This window comes from Phocoena phocoena, chromosome 7, assembly GCF_963924675.1.
Source record: "Phocoena phocoena chromosome 7, mPhoPho1.1, whole genome shotgun sequence".
NCBI lineage: Eukaryota > Metazoa > Chordata > Mammalia > Artiodactyla > Phocoenidae > Phocoena > Phocoena phocoena.
In genome coordinates this window covers 78,526,434-78,547,078 of record NC_089225.1, presented here as the reverse complement: position 1 = coordinate 78,547,078, position 20,645 = coordinate 78,526,434, and positions in this window count along the sequence as shown.

The following is a 20,645-nucleotide window of genomic DNA, read 5'->3' as shown; positions in this document are numbered from 1 at the left end:
GACCTCAGACTTCCCAAAAGATGCCCTCAGGTGACCTACACTCAGTGGCAGGGCCAAATCCAAAGCTGAACCCAAGGAGTTGTGCGAACAAAGAAGAGAAAGGGAAATTTCTCCCAGCAGCCTCAGGAGCAGTGGATTAAATCTCCACAATCAACTTGATGTACCCTGCATCTCTGCAATACCTGAACAGACAACAAATTATACCAAAATTGACGGGATGGACTTTGGGAGCAAGTGTAGACTTGGGGTTTGCTGTATGTGACTGACTAGTTTCAGATTTATATGTTTATTTTAGTTTAGTTTTTAGCGCTTGTTATCATTGGTAGATTTGTTTATAGATTTGGTTGCTCTCTTCCTTTTTTATTTTATATATATATATTTTTCTTTTTCTCATTTTGTGAGTGTCTATGTGTATGCTTCTTTGTGTGATTTTGTCTGTACAGCTTTGCTTTTGCCACTTATCCTAGAGTTCTGACTGGTTTTTTTTTTTTTTTTTTGGTTTCTTTGTCTTTTAGTATAGTTTTTAGCGCTTCTTATTACTGAACAATTTATTTTTTGCTGTGGTTGCTCACTTCTTTCTTTCTTAATTACTTTTTATTTTTATTTTTTTTTGCGGTACGTGGGCCTCTCACTGTTGTGGCCTCTCCCATTGCGGAGCACAGGTTCAGGACACGCAGGCTCAACGGCCATGGCTCACGGGCCCAGCCGCTCCGTGGCATGTGGGATCTTCCTGGACCGGGGCACAAACTCGTGTCCCCTGCATTGGCAGGCGGACTCTCAACCACTGCGCCACTGGGGAAGCCGTACTTTTTTATTTTTAGTGATTTTATTTTACTTACTTTTTCATTTTTTTCTTTCTTTCTTTCTTTCTTACTTACATCCTTTCATTTTTGTCTCCCTTTTCTTCTGAGCCGTGTGGCTGACAGGGTGTTAGTGCTGTGGTCGGGTGTCAGGCCTGAGCCTCTGAGGTGGGAGAGGCTAGTTCAGGACATTGGTCCACAAGAGGTCTCCTGGCCCCACGTAGTATCAAACGGTGAAAGCTCTCCCAGAGATCACCATCTCAATGCTAAGACCCAGCTCCACTCAACCAGCAAGCTACAGTGCTGGACACCCTATGCCAAACAACTAGCAAGACAGGAACACAAACCCACGCATTAGCAGAGAGGCTGCTTAAAATCATAATAAGTTCACAGACACCCCAAAACACACCACCAGACGTGGTCCTGCCCACAAGAAAGACAAGATCCAGCCTCATCCACCACAACACAGGCACTAGTCCCCTCCACCAGGAAGGCTACACAACTGACTGAACCAACTTTACTACTGGGACTAGACACCAAAAACAATGGGAACTACAAACCTGCAGTCCGTGAAATGGAGACCCCAAACACAGCAAGTTAAGCAAAATGAGAAGACACAGAAATACACAACAAATGAAGAAGCAAGGTAAAAACCCACCACATCAAACAAATGAAGAGGAAATAGGCAGTCTACCTGAAAAAGAATTCAGAATAATAGTAAAGATGATCCAAAATCTTGGAAATAGAATGGAGAAACTACAAGAAACGTTTAACAAGGACCTAGAAGAACTAAAGAGCAAACAAGCAATGATGAACAACACAATAAATGAAATTAAAAAGTCTTTAGAAGGAATCAGTAGCAGAATAACTGAGGCAGAAGAATGGATAAGTGACTTGGAAGATAAAGTAGTGGAAATAACTACTGCAGAGCAGAATAAAGAAAAGAGAATGAAAAGAATTGAGGACAGTCTCACAGACCTCTGGGAGAACATTAAATGCACCAACATGTGAATTATAGGGGTACAAAAAAAGAGAACAAAAAAGGGACTGAGAAAATATTTAAAGAGATTATAGGTGAAAACTTCTCTAATATGGGTAAGGAAATAGTCAATGAAGTCCAGGAAACGCAGAGAGCCCCATAAACGATAAATGTAAGGAGAAGCACGTGAAGACACATATTAATCAAACTACCAAAAGGTAAATACAAAGAAAAAAATTAAAAGCAGCAAGGGAAGAACAACAAATAACATAAAAGGGAATCCCCACAAGGTTAACAGCTGATCTTTCAGCAGAAAGTCTGCAAGCCAGAAAGGAGTGGTAGGACATATTTAAAGTGATGAAAGGGAAAATCCTACAATCAAGATTACTCTACCCAGCAAGGATCTCATTCAGATTCAACAGAGAAATGAAAACCTTTACAGACAAGCAAAAGCTAAGAGAATTCAGCACCACCAAACCAGCTTTACAACAAATGCTAAAGTAACTTCTCTAGGCAGGAAACACAAGAGAAGAAAAAGACAATAACAAACCCCAAACAATTAAGACAATGGTAATAGGAACATACATATCGATAACTACCTAAAATGTAAATGGATTACATGCTCCAACTGAAAGACATAGACTGGCTGAATGGATACAAAAACAAGACCTGTACATATGTTGTCTACAAGAGACCCACTTCAGACCTAGGAACACAACCAGACTGAAACTGAGGGGATGCAAAAAGATATTCCATGCAAATGGACATCAAAAGAAAGCTGGAGTAGCAATTCTCATATCAGACAAAATAGACTTTACAATAAAGACTATTACAAGAGACAAAGAAGGACACTACATAATGATCAAGGGATCAATCCAAGAAGATGATATAACAACTGTAAATATTTATGAACCCAACATAGGAGCACCTCAATACTAAGGCAAATGTTAACAGCCATAAAAGGGGAAATTGACAGTAATACAATCAAAGTAGGGGACTTTAACACCCCATTTTTACCAATGGACAGATCACCCAAAATGAAAATAAATAAGGAAACACAAGCTTTAAATGATACATTAAACACAATGGACTTAATTGATATTTATAGGACATTCCATCTAAAAACAACAGAATACACTTTCTTCTCAAGTGCTCATGGAACATTCTCCAGGACAGATCATATCTTGGGTCACAAATCAAGCCTTGGTAAATTTAAGAAAACTGAAATTGTATCAAGTATCTTTTCCGACTGAAACACTATGGGATTAGATATCAATTACTGGAAAAAAATCAGTAAAAAATACAAACACATGGAGGCTAAACAATACACTACTTAAAAACAAAGAGATCACTGAAGAAAACAAAGAGGAAATCAAAAAATACCTAGAAACAAATGACAATGAAAACACGATGGCCCCAAACCTATGGGATGCAGCAAAAGCAGTTCTAAAAGGGAAGTTTATAGCAATAAAATCCTATCTCAAGAAAAAAGGAATATCTCAGATAAACAACCTAACCTTACACCTAAAACAATTAGAGAAAGAAGAACAAAAAAACCCCAAAGTTAGCAGAAGGAAAGAAATCATAAAGATCAGATCAAAATGTATGAAAAAGAAATGAAGGAAATGATAGCAAATATCGGTATAACTAAAAGCTGGTTCTTTAAGAAGATAAACAAAATTGATAAACCATTATTAGCCAGAGTCAAGAAAAAAAGGGAGAAGACTCAAATCAATAGAATTAGAAATGAAAAAGGAGAAGTAACAACTGACACTGCAGAAATACAAAGGATCATGAGAGAGTACTACAAGCAACTATATGCCAATAAAATGGACAACCTAGAAGAAATGGACAAATTCGTAGAAAAGCACAAACTTTCAAGACTGAACCAGGAAGAAACAGAAAATATAAACAGGCCAGTCACAAGCACTGAAATTGAGACTGTAATTTAAAATCTTCCAACAAACAAAAGCACAGGGGGGAACACTCTCAAACTCATGCTATGACGTCAACATCACCCTGATACCAAAACCAGACAAAGATGTCACAAAAAAGAAAACTACAGTCCAATATCACTGATGAAAATAGATGCAAAAATCCTCTACAGAATACTACCAAACAGAATCCAACAGTACATTCAAAGGATCATACACCATGATCAAATGGTGTTTATCCCAGGAATGCAAGTATTCTTCAATATATGCAAATCATTCAATGTGATAAACCACATTAACAAATTGACAGAGAAAAACTGTATGATATCTCAATAGATGCAGAAAAAGCTTTTGACAAATGCAACACCAATTTATGATAAAAACCCTCCAGAAAGTAGGCATAGAGGGAACTTACCTCAACATAATAAAGGCCATATATGACAAACCCACAGGCAACATCATCCACAATGGTGAACAACTGAAACCATTTCCACCAAGATTAGGAAGAAGACAAGGTTGCCCACTCTCACCACTATTATTCAACATTGTTTTGGAATTTTTAGGCCACAGCAATCAGAGAAGAAAAATAAATAAAAGGAATCCAAATCAGAAAAGAAGTAAAGCTGTCACTGTTTGCAGATGACATGATACTATACATAGAGAATCCTAAAGATGCTACCAAAAAACTACCAGAGCTCATCAATGAATTTGGTAAAGTAGCAGCAAAAGTAAAGTACAAAATTAATGCACAGAAATGTCTTGCATTCCTATACACTAATGAAAAATCTGAAAGATAAAGTAAGGAAACACTCCCATTTACCATTGTAACAAAAAGAATAAAATACCTAAGAATAAACCTACCTAAGGAGACAAAAGACCTGCACGCAGAAAACTACAGGACACTGCTGAAAAAAATTAAAGATGATACAAACAGATGGAGAGATATACCATGTTTTTGGATTGGAAGAATCAACAATGTGAAAATGACTATACTACCCACAGCAATCTACAGATTCAGTGCAATCCCTATCAAACTACCAATGGCATTTTTCACAGAACTAGAACATAAAATTTCATAATTTGTTTGGAAACACAAAAGATCCCAAATAGCCAAAGCAATCTTGAGAAAGAAAAATGGAGCTAGAGGAATCACGCTCCCTGACTTCAGACTATACTACAAAGCTACAGTAATCAAGACAGTATGGTACTGGCAAAAAAACAGAAATATAGATCAATGGAACAGGTTAGAAAGCCCAGAGATAAACCCATGCACCTATGGTCACCTTATCTTTGATAAAGCAGGCAAGAGTATACAATGGAGAAAAGACAGCCTCTTCCATAAGTGGTGCTGGGAAAACTGGACAGTTACATGTAAAACAATGAAATTAGAACACTGCCTAGCACGATACACAAAAATAAACTAAAAATGGATTAAAGACCTAAATGTAAGGCCAGACACTGTCAAACTCTTAGAGGAAAACATAGGCAGAACACTCTCTGACATAAATCACAGCAAGATCCTTTTTGACCCACCTGCTAGAGAAATGGAAATAAAAACAAAAATAAGCAAATGGGACCTGACAAAACTTCAAACCTTTTGCACAGAAAAGGAAACCATAAACAAGATGAAAGATGACCCTCATAATGGGAGAAAATATTTGCAAACAAAGCAACTGACAAAAGGATTAATCTCCAAAATACATAAGCAGCTCATGCAGCTCAATATCAAAAATCAAACAACCCAATCCAAAAATGGGCAGAAGACCTAAATAGACATTTCGGCAAAGAAGACTGCCAACAAACACATGAAAGGATGCTCAACGTCACTAATCATTAGAGAAATGCAAATCAAAACTACAATGAGGTATCACCTCAAACCAGTCAGAATGTCCATCATCAAAAACTCTTCAAACAATAGACGATGTAGAGGGTGTGGAGAAAAGGAAACCATCTTGTACTGTCGGTGGGAATGTAAATTGATACAGCCACTATAGAGAACAGTATAGTTCCTTAAAAAACTAAAAAAGAACTACCATACGACCCAGCAATCCCACTACTGGGCATATACTCTGAGAAAACCATAATTCAAAAAAAGTCATGTACCACAATGTTCACTGCAGCTCTATTTACAATAGCCAGGACATGGAAGCCACCTAAGAGTCCATCGACATATGAATGGATAAAGAAGATGTGGTACATATATACAATGGAATATTACTCAGCCATAAAAAGAAATGAAATTGAGTTATTTGTAGCAAGGTGGATGGACCTAGAGACTGTCATACAGAGTGAAGTAAGTCAGAAAGAGAAAAACAAACACAGTATGCTAATACATATATATGGAATCTAAAAAAAAAAAAAAAAAAAAAGAGTTCTGAAGAACCTAGGGGCAGGACAGGAATAAAGATGCAGATGTAGGGAATGGACTTGAGGACATGGGGAGAGGGAAAGGTAAACTGGGATGAAGTGAGAGAGTGGCTTGGACATATATACACCACCGAATGTAAAATAGATAGCTAGTGGGAAGCAGCCACATAGCACAGGGAGATCAGCTTGGTGCTTTGTGTCCTCCTAGAGTGGTGGGATAGGGAGGGTGTGAGGGAGACACAAGAGGGAGGAGATATGGGCATGTATGTATATGTATACCTGATTCACTTTGTTATACAGCAGGAACTAACACACCACTGTAAAGCAATTATACTCCAATAAAGGTGTTAAAAAAAAGGAAAACGTTCATGTGAACCACTGAAAAGGAAGAAACCAAAAAAAAATTATTTGCTTTTTTTTCACCATCCTTATAAAATCATACACTTGCCATTTAAGGTTATAGGAGTGCATGGATGTGGGAAGGTTTCCATAGTGATGAATATTTACAGAGAAAGTGGCAGCTCTCCTATCACACATCCAGCAGGTTGGGGAGCATGTTTCTTTACCTTCTGTGGGAATACGATATGTATCTAGTTTTTGGAGCAATTTTTATCCCAGTGTCTTATCATGAAGAACACTAAGTAACCTCTGTTCCACAAATTAATGAGAGGTCCATTCTCTGATGCTGAAAAACCCACCAAGAAAATTACACTTCCGTTAGAAATTCTCAGCCAGTGTGTCTCAACCTCAGCAGTATTTACATCTGAGCCAGATGATTCTTTGACATGGGGCTGTCCTGTGCACGTAGGTCCTTTAACAGTATCCCTGGCCCCTACTCATTAGATACCAGTGGCATCCTTTAGTTGTGAAAACAAAAATGTCTCCAGACATTGCTAAATACCTACTATAGAATCAAAATTGCCCAAGTTAAGAAACACTGCTCTATGCATATAATGTAATTTTATATCTAGCTAGGAATATTTTATCAGGATCATTATCATTGGAGCATTGTGGTATGCCCACGTTGTTGTGATACTCATTTTTCCACTAGATATAAGTTCTCAAAACCATGGCAAAATGTTGTCAAATTGGACATACTCCATTACATCAATATTAGTATCAACTTTCTAAACATCTATCATGAAGGAGTCTCTGCTCTTAGCATTGTAATGTATTAAGTAGTATGGAAGAAAGAAGATGGAGAAAAAAATAATAGCATCACTACGTGGTGTTGCTAATGTTAGTCTCCCCTTTCCAAATGTTCTGGCCCTTTAGCATCCTGGAATTATTTGTAAGTAGGCAGAGACTAAACTTGGCAACTCATAGGAGATTCAATCAATTCTATTCTTTTTCTTCTCTTTCACATCACTTCAGACTTTTACAACCCTTGCCTTGTTATAAGAATGTGGGGCTTCCCTGGTGGCGCAGTGGTTGAGAGTCCGCCTGTCGATGCAGGGGACACGGGTTCGTGCCCCGGTCTGGGAAGATCCCACATGCCGTGGAGTGGCTGGGCTCGTGAGCCATGGCCGCTGAGCCTGTGCGTCCGGAACCTGTGCTCCGCAACAGGAGAGGCCACATCAGTGAGAGGCCCGCGTACCGCAAAAAAAGAAAATAAAAAAAAGAATGTGGATAAGAAATTCCACATTATGTGGAAATTCATTATAAGAAAGGTATAGAAAATCAGTGTGTTGCTATAATTTTATCTTTAACTTGGAGATCATCTACCTTGTGAACTCTCAATATTTTGCATGATTCTACCAAAAAGTAGTTATGAATAATGGCTTGGCTGGATAATTGGGCCCCAGTGGCATCAGTTGGGTCCTTAGCCTTTTTGCCAGCACAAGTCAATCAGTATGACAACTGTTGAAATTACATTAATCTTACATCAACTAGGAGAATGGTAAGGCAAAATAATCTACTCTAAACAAATGGATTTAATAAAGAAAGAAATACTGAAAAAAATTTAAGAACAATGGGAAAGATATATGAATTAGAGCAGTTTCCGTGTAGTCTCCCAGAGGTTAAGTGAAGAGTTCCCAGTACTTTCCAATTCTAAGCGAAGATCCCATTAACAAGTAATTTCGTCTAAATGCTAAGTGAATGGTGTATCCCATAGTTTATACTAGAGTTTAATGGAGACTCTCATCAAAGGTGAGGGCGACTTCACAGAAGATCTGAGAATTATTCTGAGTTTTGTAGGAAAATTAAATTTTGTACAACTATAGAGAGATGAGGAAGACACTCAAATGGCAGCAGCAGAGTAGATAATGTCAAAGGGAAAGGAGGAAGGGAGAGAGGACAAAGAGAAGGGGGAAAAGGGGGGAGAGAGAATAACCAGTGTTTTAGAGTAATATTTAGAAAGATTAAATATATATAGATTGTATTAAGTTGGGAAGAGAACTTTTGGGTTAAACCAAGTTTAAAACTACAGAACGGAGCCAAATGCTAAATAACGGCAGAGGAGCAGTATTGGAAAGTTTGTAAGTACGTGGGTCAAAAATAGCAAGCAGTGTTCGTGCATCGTGGAATGAGGCTAGGGATTCTGTGCATGTATGTTTTATTTGTGTGTGTGTGTGATCACATAAGACTCTATTATTTTTATTTGAATGAGATAATTTCAGGATATGTGATGTGATTCTCTTTCACATAGCGGGAACATTGCTTGGGCTTCAGGATCCCAATCAACAATGTAATAATAAAGAACCTCTGACTCACACATGCACAACGTAACTGGCCTGAGTTTTCAAGTCTTGAGGCATCTATAAGGCATCTATGATTGCCTGGTAGCATGGAGAATTCTCTTTAAATCTTGTATCAAAACAAGATAATAAAATAAAGAATTACACATACAAATTACATATACTATTCATTTCCAAATATATATATATATGGAAATAAATGTGGAAATAGACCTATACACACACACGCACACACATACACACATATATATATATATATTCTAGTTTCATATACTAGAAGGAAATGCAGCATTGTTATTTCAGAATATTTGAATCATGAGTGATGGGCATATTTTAATTTTCTCTTTATATATATATATATGCATTTCTCAACATTTATCATGATTTAATCAGAAAACATATATCAATATTAATTGACATTTATGAACACTTCCTGTGAGCCATGGACTATGCTAAATACACAGCTTATCTCATTAAATTCTTAAAATAGCCCCTTGTGGTAGATCTTACATGATACACATACTGCAGATGAGGAAAATGGAATAGGAAAGGTTGAAAATATCCAGGTCCTACAGTTTATAAGTGGAAAAGCTAAAACTGAACCCCAGCCATTGTAACTCAAGAGCCTGCATTTTTCACCATAGAGTGTTGATCCCCTTAATAAAAATAAGAGGATAGAAATTTGGGACTATATGGTTAAACTTCACAAGAGTGTATAAATTCCTCTAAAAGTTCGCATGTTCTCTCCATTTTTTCAGATTTCTGCCAAATTTTACTTTCATTAAATCCAATGGGAATTTTATGCGTGGGGATGCGGTTTTATCTTTTTTGTAAGTGGCTCTCCCACCATTCATGAGACATCTACATCCTAGGCGGAGCTCACAAGATGCTGTCCCTTTCTAAAAATCAAACTGATATGTATTTTTTAATAGTTTATTTTATTCACAGGCCGCAAAGACAATGTTAAGAAAGTCTTTTATATGTAGTAACTACATGCTCTTGAAGAGACCAGTTATATATTAGTCTAAATCTCACTTTTTATGAATTTCAGGAACAGAATTTAGCATGTAGCTAAGTCAAAACTAATAATACAGCTAAAGCTATACATTTACTTGAAGATACAGTATATTAAGCAAAAGCACACTATTTTTTATTTTATAAAAATAACCTGAATGCTTTCCATTTCACTTCCAGTGTTTCCCTAAAGTGCAATCTGACTCATATTTTACATGTAGTAAGATTTCTGGGAGTTTTTATTTAAACAATAAAAACATGATGGTGCAAGAATTGTAAAAGATGTGACATGGGTTTTTTTCTTTTTTTAAGCCAATGCTATCTAAAAGAGTAAAAAATCAAATTCTTTCTTCCATAAAATTACTTTTTAAGAAAAATTAATCAGAATCAAAACAACAAACTTTCAACTATTGGTTTTTTTCTTAAGAAGAAAAGCACACCATTTGAACAGTGAGAGAAGAATCTAGAATGACTCATTACCCTTCTGAAGTTCCTGCCCCACCTGTTTCTATCAGCCAAACACTTTATCACAGAGAAAAGAAGATTTCCCTTCCTCTCTCCACCTTCTCTCAAACTCCTTGCTGAATAAATTGTCAATTTAAATTAAAAAAACAAAAAAAACCCCACTATGGTGCAAGGAAGACTCTGTTGAACGTAGTAGCTACAGAAGCAACATGTTCTATAATTTCTATTTGAGTTATTTATTACATATCACAGGGATATAACAAAACTTTTGAGGATCATGTGCTAGTTACTAGACCATTTAACCAACCTAACTGAGGCTAAAGTTCAATGAAATTTAAGACTATAGCTCAGCCTTTCATATCTATAACCTTTAACCACGGAGAAAAGAAAAATTTTTGAATTTTTTGTGCACGATACTGACTCAAAGGTATAGTTAGTTTGACATCAAGCAGATCTAAAACCAATATATATATGCACATATACTTATGTATGTAAATTTTCAGGAAGAATAAAAAGAAAACTTAAAATTGTTTACAATTTGACATTGGTTTCAACTTTGAAACAAAACATAGATATTTTTCTTATCCCATTTTCTGAAATGATATGCCTCGCATTGATATAGTAACAAAAACAAGTAGAGTCCAGAGCGTGCTGCAAGTGAAAGGTTATGTAGGTTTTTAATATTCTCAGTATGATGAAAAGGCTAGCTCTGTTAATTTTCAAATGTAGAATATATTATCTACTATGGCTTGTTTGATTTTAGCTGACAAATAGAAAACAGATTCAACTTTTGGCTTAGAGTAGATTATATTAATGGGCAAGAACGTCTGTTGTCATTTTCCATATTTAGATAAATGACACTCATTGCACCATTATGACTGCAACACATTCCTCTTGATTGCTGTTTCATTTCTCATAAAACTACTTGGAACAGTTTTGTCACTCAATGAAAGTTTTTAACCCACAATCAGTAACTGAAGCCCCTTCCAACACTTTTAAATCTTTTAACTTTGAGAGACAAAGATAAGGCTTATCAAGTATTTAATGCAGGGGCATTTAAACAATTTCACTATGCCTCACAGTAAGATATATATTTCCTTCTGTGCTTCAATACAAGCATACGTTTGTGTGTATGTCAGGATAACATATAGCCTGAAACTAAAGTTTTGGAAAACACCAATTACCCTTACTCACTGCAATTCAAACTAATAGTTTCAATTTTACACTGTTCTGCATTATTGTATTGTTTCATTCTTTTTTAAAAGTTGGTTATGTCCCATTTAATTGATCTTAAGACCCATAATGGTTTGCCACCATAATTTTTTTTTTTTTTTGTGGTACGCGGGCCTCTCACTGCTGTGGCCTCTCCCGCTGCGGAGCACAGGCTCCGGACACGCAGGCTCACGGGCCCAGCCGCTCCGCGGCATGTGGGATCCTCCCGGACCGGGGCACGAACAGTGTCCCCTGCATCGGCAGGCGGACTCTCAACCACTGCGCCACCAGGGAAGCCCTGCCACCATAATTTTAAAAATATCAAACTTCTCTATTTAAATAACCAGTTCTACCAATCATCAGAGATGATTTCTCTTAGTTGTAAAATTTTTGGAAGATTTGAATCTATATTAATCAAATATATTCTCGTGATTGATTCAAGTTTTACTTTTCATCTTTGTCCTATTACCATTGATTGAGACAGCCACTGCATATATTTTTTGCTAACTGATAAGAAAAATATAGTGTTATAAATGAAAATTTATAGATATCTTTATTTAAGAAATAGATGCTTTTAAGTATTTATATTTTTTCCACATATTTATTCAGGCAAATAGAAAAAATGGACTTTAGATATTTGGCTCCCTTGTTCATGACAACATACTGATCTATCTTTATCCAAATCAAACAAATATCCATGTTCGGATCTTTTACATTCATGAAAAAGGTTGTTCTAGAAATCAGATCCTGACTTGAAGTTCATGACTTCCAACTCCATCAGTGGGTCTAGATGACTTAGTTTTTCTATTCTCTTGTCCCTATACTTTTATAGGACCTTTATAGAGACTTAACCTGATTAAAAAATCTATGGGAGATCAGCTTGGTGGTGCTTTGTGACCAGATAGAAGGGTGGGATAGGGAGGGAGGGAGATGCAAGAGGGAAGAGATATGGGGATATATGTATATGTATAACTGATTCACTTTGTTATAAAGCAGAAACTAACACACCATTGTAAAGCAATTATACTCCAATAAAAATGTTAAAATAATGGATAATTGAAACAGGGTATTAGGTAATAAAGATGAATCTGCAGCAAAAAAACAAGAAGTGCTAATGTTGAAAGTGAAATTCAAATGGAATGTAAATAGTTCATAGAAGCAGTAGTGACTGTGGGAATGTTGACATTGCTCCTCTTCAAGAGGCTCTAGATCGTAGCTGGAGGAACAAATAAAAATTGACATGAATTAAAAAAAAAATCTATCAAGATACTTTAATTGGAGATTTTTCTCTATTGATGAAATATATCAATACTTTATTCTTTGAGTTGGAAGTTATTCATTCCTTTCTTGTAAAAGTAATGCTACTATCAATTGTAATGACATATTAGACAGTTAACAACAGATCTCTAAATAAATTGTTCTCTAGTAATCCCTAAGCCCAATTTTTTTTTAAAAAAGTGCATACCCGGGAGAATAGTATTACTTAGTAGAAATGGGAAGGTATGAGAAGGAAAAGGCGTGAGAAAGAAGAGAGAATAAAAAAAGAGTAGAATGTTGCCGGCAGCTTGGATGTAATTTAAAATTGTACAAGATGGCTGGAGAACTGGTTAAAGGAATTAATTACCGGTTGTTGATCAGTGCGTCCTGGCTCTTACCAAGGAAAACAAAAAATCTTCTATTAAGTAAATGTAAGCTTCTCAAAATGAAATGAGTTTGAAGCTAGCTTCATATTCATGATGCAAAGTCAGATGGAGTAGCTGAGAAGCAGCGTCTTGGTCTCTACAAACAATCCCATCTTAACTAGTAAACTTAAGCTAGAGATGGACTTGTATTTGCCTCTGTGTTGATGTCTGAACTATGTCAAAAGCTTCAATATGTATGTGTGAACTCAAAAAATGATAAAATATAAACCATGTCCTTAAATATTACCCCTACCTAACACCTATAGTCAAATTAGACTCTATTTATAATTTTTTAATAAAACATATTCCTAATCCACTTTAAATGGTCTCAGTGATAAAATTTCAAATTAGCTCTGATTAGGTAAGAATGTTGAAAATAAAGTATTAATTTAATTTTATGCTTTTAGTTACCATCATAATTCATGTTCACTGTTTTAACTATTAATTCTGTGTGGATCTAATTTCATAAAAGAGTAGAGATACGTTTTAAAATCAGATATAAAGTCTATTTCATTAATAGAATTTTGAAGTGAAACACATTCTTAAAGCCAAATATCTTATATTCTAATTGTAAAATCAAAACCATAGTAACTGAACTTTACTCCCTCAATACATTCTTGGAGAACATTAGTCAGTGCTTGCTTTTATGCCATCAAACCTTAGCCCTTTGTCATTTGGCCATGAAGATCTCACAATCATAAATCAAGAAATTTTTATGAGAGAGGAAAAGAGCCAGTCCTCAAACCACTATGAATATTAACGGCAAAGGAGTTTTGGGAGAAAACAAAGCCAGATCCAAAACTACTGGTTTTCATTTAGAAGACAAGGCTATTCCATAGAACTTCATCTTTCAACTAAGATCCCAGCAGGATACATCCGTTTGTAACTGTGACAATTAACAGTTTCTATTTCCCATTTGAAAATTGTGAGCAATATGGTTATGATTATGATGATTATTTATTCAGGTTATTTCTGCCATGAGACTGTTCTTAGGTCTCTTCATCGTCTCTACAGTATGCTGTGTTCTTTGCAAAGGGAAAACCAAAATTACTTTATTAAGTGACCCTTGAAAATTTCCCCAAATCCCCATTTGGTTTGGATTTCCCTTAATCTATTCTAGGATGATAATATAGCAGAGGAAAGCATATGGTCCTAATAGATATTCAGACCAGATGTTAGTTGTCTAATACATATCCTATTCCTGAATGGCTGAGCAGAGGAGTCCATAAGAGAAGATGGAGAAGTCGTTAAGTAGAGACCTTGTGCATTCCACTATTCTCACCAGTTTACAAAAGTTAAGCGTTCCAGATTGCAGTACCTCCGGATCTGTCACTTTGAATTTCTGGTCAATGTTAAGAGCATTAAATGTGTTGCATACACACGTGGAGGGGGAGGGGGGGAAGACACACCTGAGATCAGCTCCCAGGCACACACTGAAAACAGGAGGACTGAAGAATGGGTTTACTCTTTATCCACACCTCTGCTGACTGCAGCCAGGAACACAAACACCTCCTCTAGGAGTTAAGTCTTCCTCCCAACCCCATTCTAAATTAGGGTGTATCCCAGGGACTACTGATCTTAATCATTGTCTCAGTTCCTGGGACCTAACACAGAGCTTGGTACACATTAGGAGCACAACAGATATAAACTGAATAAATGAAGAGAAGTGAATTCATGCTGTATTTTTGAAGACCCATGCTCTGAATGAAATTGGTCAGCTTGAGTTTGAGCAAAGTAAGCGCAATTAAAACGTATTATGTGTACTCCTTAGAATAACTAAACATCATTTATAGATTTGTTCTTAGAGTGACTACATCTCCTTTGTTTCTTCAAGTGATAGTGAATGCTCTCACTGCAGAGACTATAGTTTAATTTAACACATAAGATGACATAACAAGAGAAATATTGTTTCCAATGCCCATATTTAAAATGTTTTTTGAAAAAGAAGTCACAGGAAGATGTCTAGACCAGTAACCATTATAGGGATGGAATAGTAAGATATGCTAACCAAGTAGTAGATCTGTAGATTAAGAGTGTAAACGGTTTTTTTCAGTTTTTGAGTACTACAAAAAAAAAAAAACAAAAACAAAAAACAAACAAAAAAACCCAGCAGAATGAAATGAAGAATTTTACACATGGTTAATTATGAAGAGAGACATAAATATGGTGCAAAATTGAAAGCCTTCTTTTTCCACGTAGAGAAAAGACAACATTGCCCTTTATAGGCCAATTGGAAAGACTTTTAAATGAGAAGTATGGTTTGGAGGATAAATACTGTATGTTATTGTTTTAATCCTTAAAATCTGTTTTCACTAATTGATAATCACTGGCAAGTAAGGACTGTTAGTGATAAATATAGTTGACGATGCTTCCGTCTTCATTTGCAATGAAAATCTGCTTTAAAAAACAATTTTTAATCAAGATGAGCTAGAAAGAGAGAATCGAGGTCATGCACTGCCTATAAACTGTGTACACAATTCTAAAACTGAAAACTGGCATTTTCACGAGGTCTCACATGAGCTTTTCTTGAATGACGACCTTTCCTCTAATCACAAAAGAGTTTGGGACCTTGTGTTTAACGCCAATGAGAAAAAAAGGATCAATCAAAGAAAAGTATGACATACCAGTCCTCCTGGGTGTAATCTGCAGAAACTGACTGTGGTTTTGTTGGAAGACTCTCTAGGGAGTCATAGCATTGACAGAAACCTGAAGGGCCCTGCTTGGAAAAGGCTAAGCAAGGGAATTCTGCATGTCCAAAAAGGGAAACATAACAACCATTCAGGAGTTGAAAACACCCAAGTCAGGAGACATCTGCTGGGATAAAGGACTAAAAGTTCCTAACTCTCGCATCTCTCCAATAAGAGCTGAAGTCCCTGCAGAAAACTTAGAGTGGCTGAGTTTAGGTTAACTGCCTGCTCAGATATTATCAGAAGGTGGGAAGAAAAAGGATCTGGCTCTCTCAGTTTCCTCAGGGGTTTGCCAGCATCTGGAATTACCCTCTCACCAAAACTACACATAATGGGTAACAGATAATTTTCTGAACAGCCAGAGTGCCATAAGGAAGGGAAATGGATTCTGGTAACCAAAGAGCAAACAGTGCCTACCTAATACCATATAAAGTATTTATAATCCAACATGGCATACCTCAAGTATTAAAGAAACCCATATCCATGGCAGCCCTTACACAGCCTGTACAGACCACGAGAACCTGGAAAGGTGAAGATGGGAGAGAAAAGAAATGTCATGTATGGATCACTCACTCCAGAGAAGACATTATGGTAGATGTAGTATGTGCATTCACCTATCTGATATTCATGATTACACAATTAAATGGGTTCTATTAATATGCTCATTTTAGAGATAAAGAAACAGAAGCAGGAAGACTAAATAATTTGCCCAAGGGTCCCAGAGACATTAAAAGGGAAAACGGAGGATGAATTTGGGTGTGCCTATTTCTAAAGCCCACACTCTTTCCACACTAATACACCAAACCTGTAATACAGAGTCATGGCTCTTCCCTGCAGGCATTGCTACTTTGTATAAAGACTGGGACCCACCGGCTCTGTAAGGAGGGAGGTCTGAAGAAGAGAAAGACTTGGCAGGAGTTGAGGAAGGTCTAATTTTATCCTCCAGCCAGTCATGAAAGACTACTTACTTTATGGTAAGGAGTCTGCGCTTTGTCCAATAATGGATAAGAAATCAGGGAAGAATTTTTTTTAAAAAGGAAATGATTAGATTTTTTTTAAATCCCAACTCTCATGGCCTTGTAAAGAAGGAATTAGATGATGGCAAAACTGGTGGCAGTGATATCAGGAAGCTATTGCAACAATTTGTTTGAGCATTTATGGCAACAGTGAACATAGAAATTGAAAGTAGAGAAAGTGATAAATTTAAGTTAGTTTGGGGAGACTCGATGACCAATAGAATTTGGCTATATGTGGGAAAGAAAAAAGAAGATTTTCCAGATTTATGGCTGAGTTGACTGGGTAAATAGTATCATCACTCCCTGGGATCAATGGTTCTCATACTCTAGCATGCATCAGAATCACCTGGATGCTTGTCAAAACAGATTGCAGGCCCTACCCTAGAGTTTCTGATACAGTAGGTCTAGAATAGGGTGCTAGAATTTGCATTTACATCAAGTTCCCTGGTACTGCTGATATATCATTAAAAAAAAAAAAAGACCTATGAAGCAGAATCTATTTTTAGCTCCATATTATGGAAGAGAAGATCAGTACCTAAAAGATATTAATTAATTTGCCTAATATCAAGCAACAGTTTCAATCCAATATCTATGCATGTAAACACCATACATACTGTCTCCCAATATAAAGGAGATAAGAGATTCAAGAAAAATAAATTCAATTTTGGGTGGGAGGAAAGGGAAGTAGACCAGTGTGGTAGAAAGATTGGAGAAAGATGAGTTTAATTATATTCAATTTGAGATGCTACGTGACATCTGTAGGTGTTTGGAAATATAGGTGTACAGAAAGGGCTAGCTCAAAGAAACAGATTTAAGAGTTATTTCCGCATAATATATTTCCACAAATGGAAAATGAGGACTTGACAATAGAGAAGATCAATTGCAATGACATTATGAGAAAGTGACTGGTGAGGAAACACTTAGGATCTCCATTTAGAAGAGTCAGTCAGACAAAGAAATTCAGGAAAGAAACTGAGAAACAGAAGTGAAACCTGGGAAGTAGGATGTTCAGAAATCTGGGGGTCTAAAGTATGAGGGAGTTTTGAGATGCTGCAGTCAGTCAACAGTGTCGAACACTGCACAGAGGATTTATGTAGAACAGGTTGACCCACCCCTACCTATCCCTCTGCCAAGGGCAAAGTCTGCAGTCACACCTGAGTGGGTTAACGTTTCTTTCCTCCTTATTCTCTGGACTAATCTTCATTAAGATCTCTGACATTCTCATTTCCTGATCTCAGGAGAAAGGCTTATGAAAGCATCCCGTTTTGGCATGAGAGATCATTAGAATTACTTATAGGATTACAAAAAGGATCAGAGCTTTCCTTTATTTTTAACCTTTTACACAATTATGAAAAGTGTATGTAAGTACTAGAATATCTAGAACAATGATTCTTGAAGTAGAGTTAGTTCTAGGGCTGGCAGCATCAGTATCACCTGGGAACTTGCTAGAAAGGCAAATTTCTCAGTCTTCATTTCAGTCTCACTGAATGATAAATGTTGAGGGTAGGGCCTTGCAATGTGTGTTTTAACAAGCCCTCTGGGTGATTCTGACGCTCCCTAGCACTTGAGAATACTGGTTTAGAACATTTGGAACACCAACCGGCAGTTAAGTTAGATTGAGACACCAAAGGCAGATCCTGAAAAGAGTTCTGGAATGGATCCCTGAAAAGAAAAATCAAGATCCCATCCCCACCATCACATCTCCCAATTTATTATGAAATGTGACTTGTTATACTGAGCAGAATTGAGTGGATTTGTGAATATACTGCGGTATAGAAAGAGAAGTTTATTAATTTAGCACATTTTCACTGTACGCTTACTAACTGTCAAACACTAAGGAAACAGCTAAACAAGTTAACCACTGTATCCACTCTCACAGAAGTTATGTTTGAGACATCACATCATCTTCCCAGGGAACATCAGTGAACATCACACAATCATTCTGCAGGAGAGATGAATCTAATTCTTTGCCATATGTCCTTCCTGGAAACTCAAATCATAGTATTTGGTAACTGAAAAATGCTCGATAAATTTCAGAACTCTTTCCTGTTTATTTTTATTTGCTCTCCAGATGTTATCAACTTCTTCCAAATTTACATTTCTCTCTTTCTCTTTCTGCTTATGTGTGTCTACACACACTCACACACACACATATTGTTAGCCAGATATATATTTCCAAATAGTTGTCTTCTGTAACATAACCTTCTTCAGTTTGCAACTATACTTATTAGTATAGTATTCACTTATTAGAGGCCCAGCAACTTTCAGTACAATGAATACTTACATATCCATCTACTAGCTGTCCAGCCTAATAAATAGAACATGACTAATATAGGTAAAGTCCCCATGTACCATCTCAGATCTCAACTCCTGACCTTTCTTCTTGGATGTAACTATTATTTGTTGCTTATCAGTCCATGGATTTATTTACCATTTATACATTTGCTTGTATCCTTCAGCAATGCACAATTTTGTTTTGTATGCTTTTAAACCTAAATAAATGACATCATAATGTATTCTGTAACTTGTTTTTTATTATTCCTCAACGTTATTTGCTGAGATTGTGAGATTCATTATTTGTAAGATATATCCATGTTGATAGGAATGGCTTTAGCTTATTCATTTTTTACTACTTTGTAAGTCTCTGCATGATTTTATCAAAATTTATCTGTTCTTTTAACTGGCATTTAGATTATTTCTAACAATTTGCTATTAAGAATACTGCTGCTTTGTACATGATTGTACATTTCTCCTTTTGCATAGGGAAGAAATTTTCTAGACTGTATTGTAAGAGTAGAGTTGCTTGGTTTAGGGTGTATGCATCTTGACAAGCTATTGCCAAATTTCTCTCCAAAGTGAATTTTCAATTCCCAAATCAGAATATAAGGTTCTGTTGCTCCTCATCTTTACCTATACCTGGTATTGTCATTCATGAATGAATCTGATAAAGAGGGAAGAATTTTCTTACTGTAGGATTAATTATATATATTTTTATTCTAATGAGAGCAAGAATATTTTCATATTTTTATTGTTTACTATGGTTTCCTCTGTGCAAGTTCGTATCTTGTGATCATTCTTTTATTTGATTTTCATTTGTTCCTTTCTTTCTTCCTTATCCCCTTTCTTCCCTCCTTCCTTCCTTTCTTCTCTTTTTTTAACAAAGTTATTTCTAGGATACCTTTATCTGTGATCTATATTGTTAAGATATCTCCGCTCGGTTTGTGACTCATTTTTAATTTTTAAAAATATTTTCTTTAAGAGCACAAAAATTTTTTAATCTTAATGTATTCAAGTTTATCAATGGGCTAATTTATCCTTGAGTTTTGTGTGTGTGTTTAAGAAATACTGCCTTATGGATACAAATATATTTTTTTCCAAAATTTAGAATTTGCTTTTCACATTCAGGTCTTTAATCCAGCTGGGATTTATTTTTGTGCATAATGTGATATCGGGGTTCAATCACATTTTTACCACATGGATAACTAATTGTTCCAGGATCATTTAGCAAGGAGTTCATAGTTTCCCATTGATCTGTAATGTCATCTTTGCCTTATATCAAGTTTCCACATGTGTGCGCATTTCTCTATTCTACTTGTCTATCCTCATGCAAACGCCTTACTGTCTGAATTACTGCAGCTTCATAATAAGTATTGATAGCTAATAAGTTATTACCTTGTTCTTCTTTCCAGTAATATTTTTACATTTCTTGCTTGCTCTTCCATATAGAGTTTAGAATTAGAATTAGAACTTAAAGTTGCATTGAATTTATAGATTAACTTGAGAGAGCATT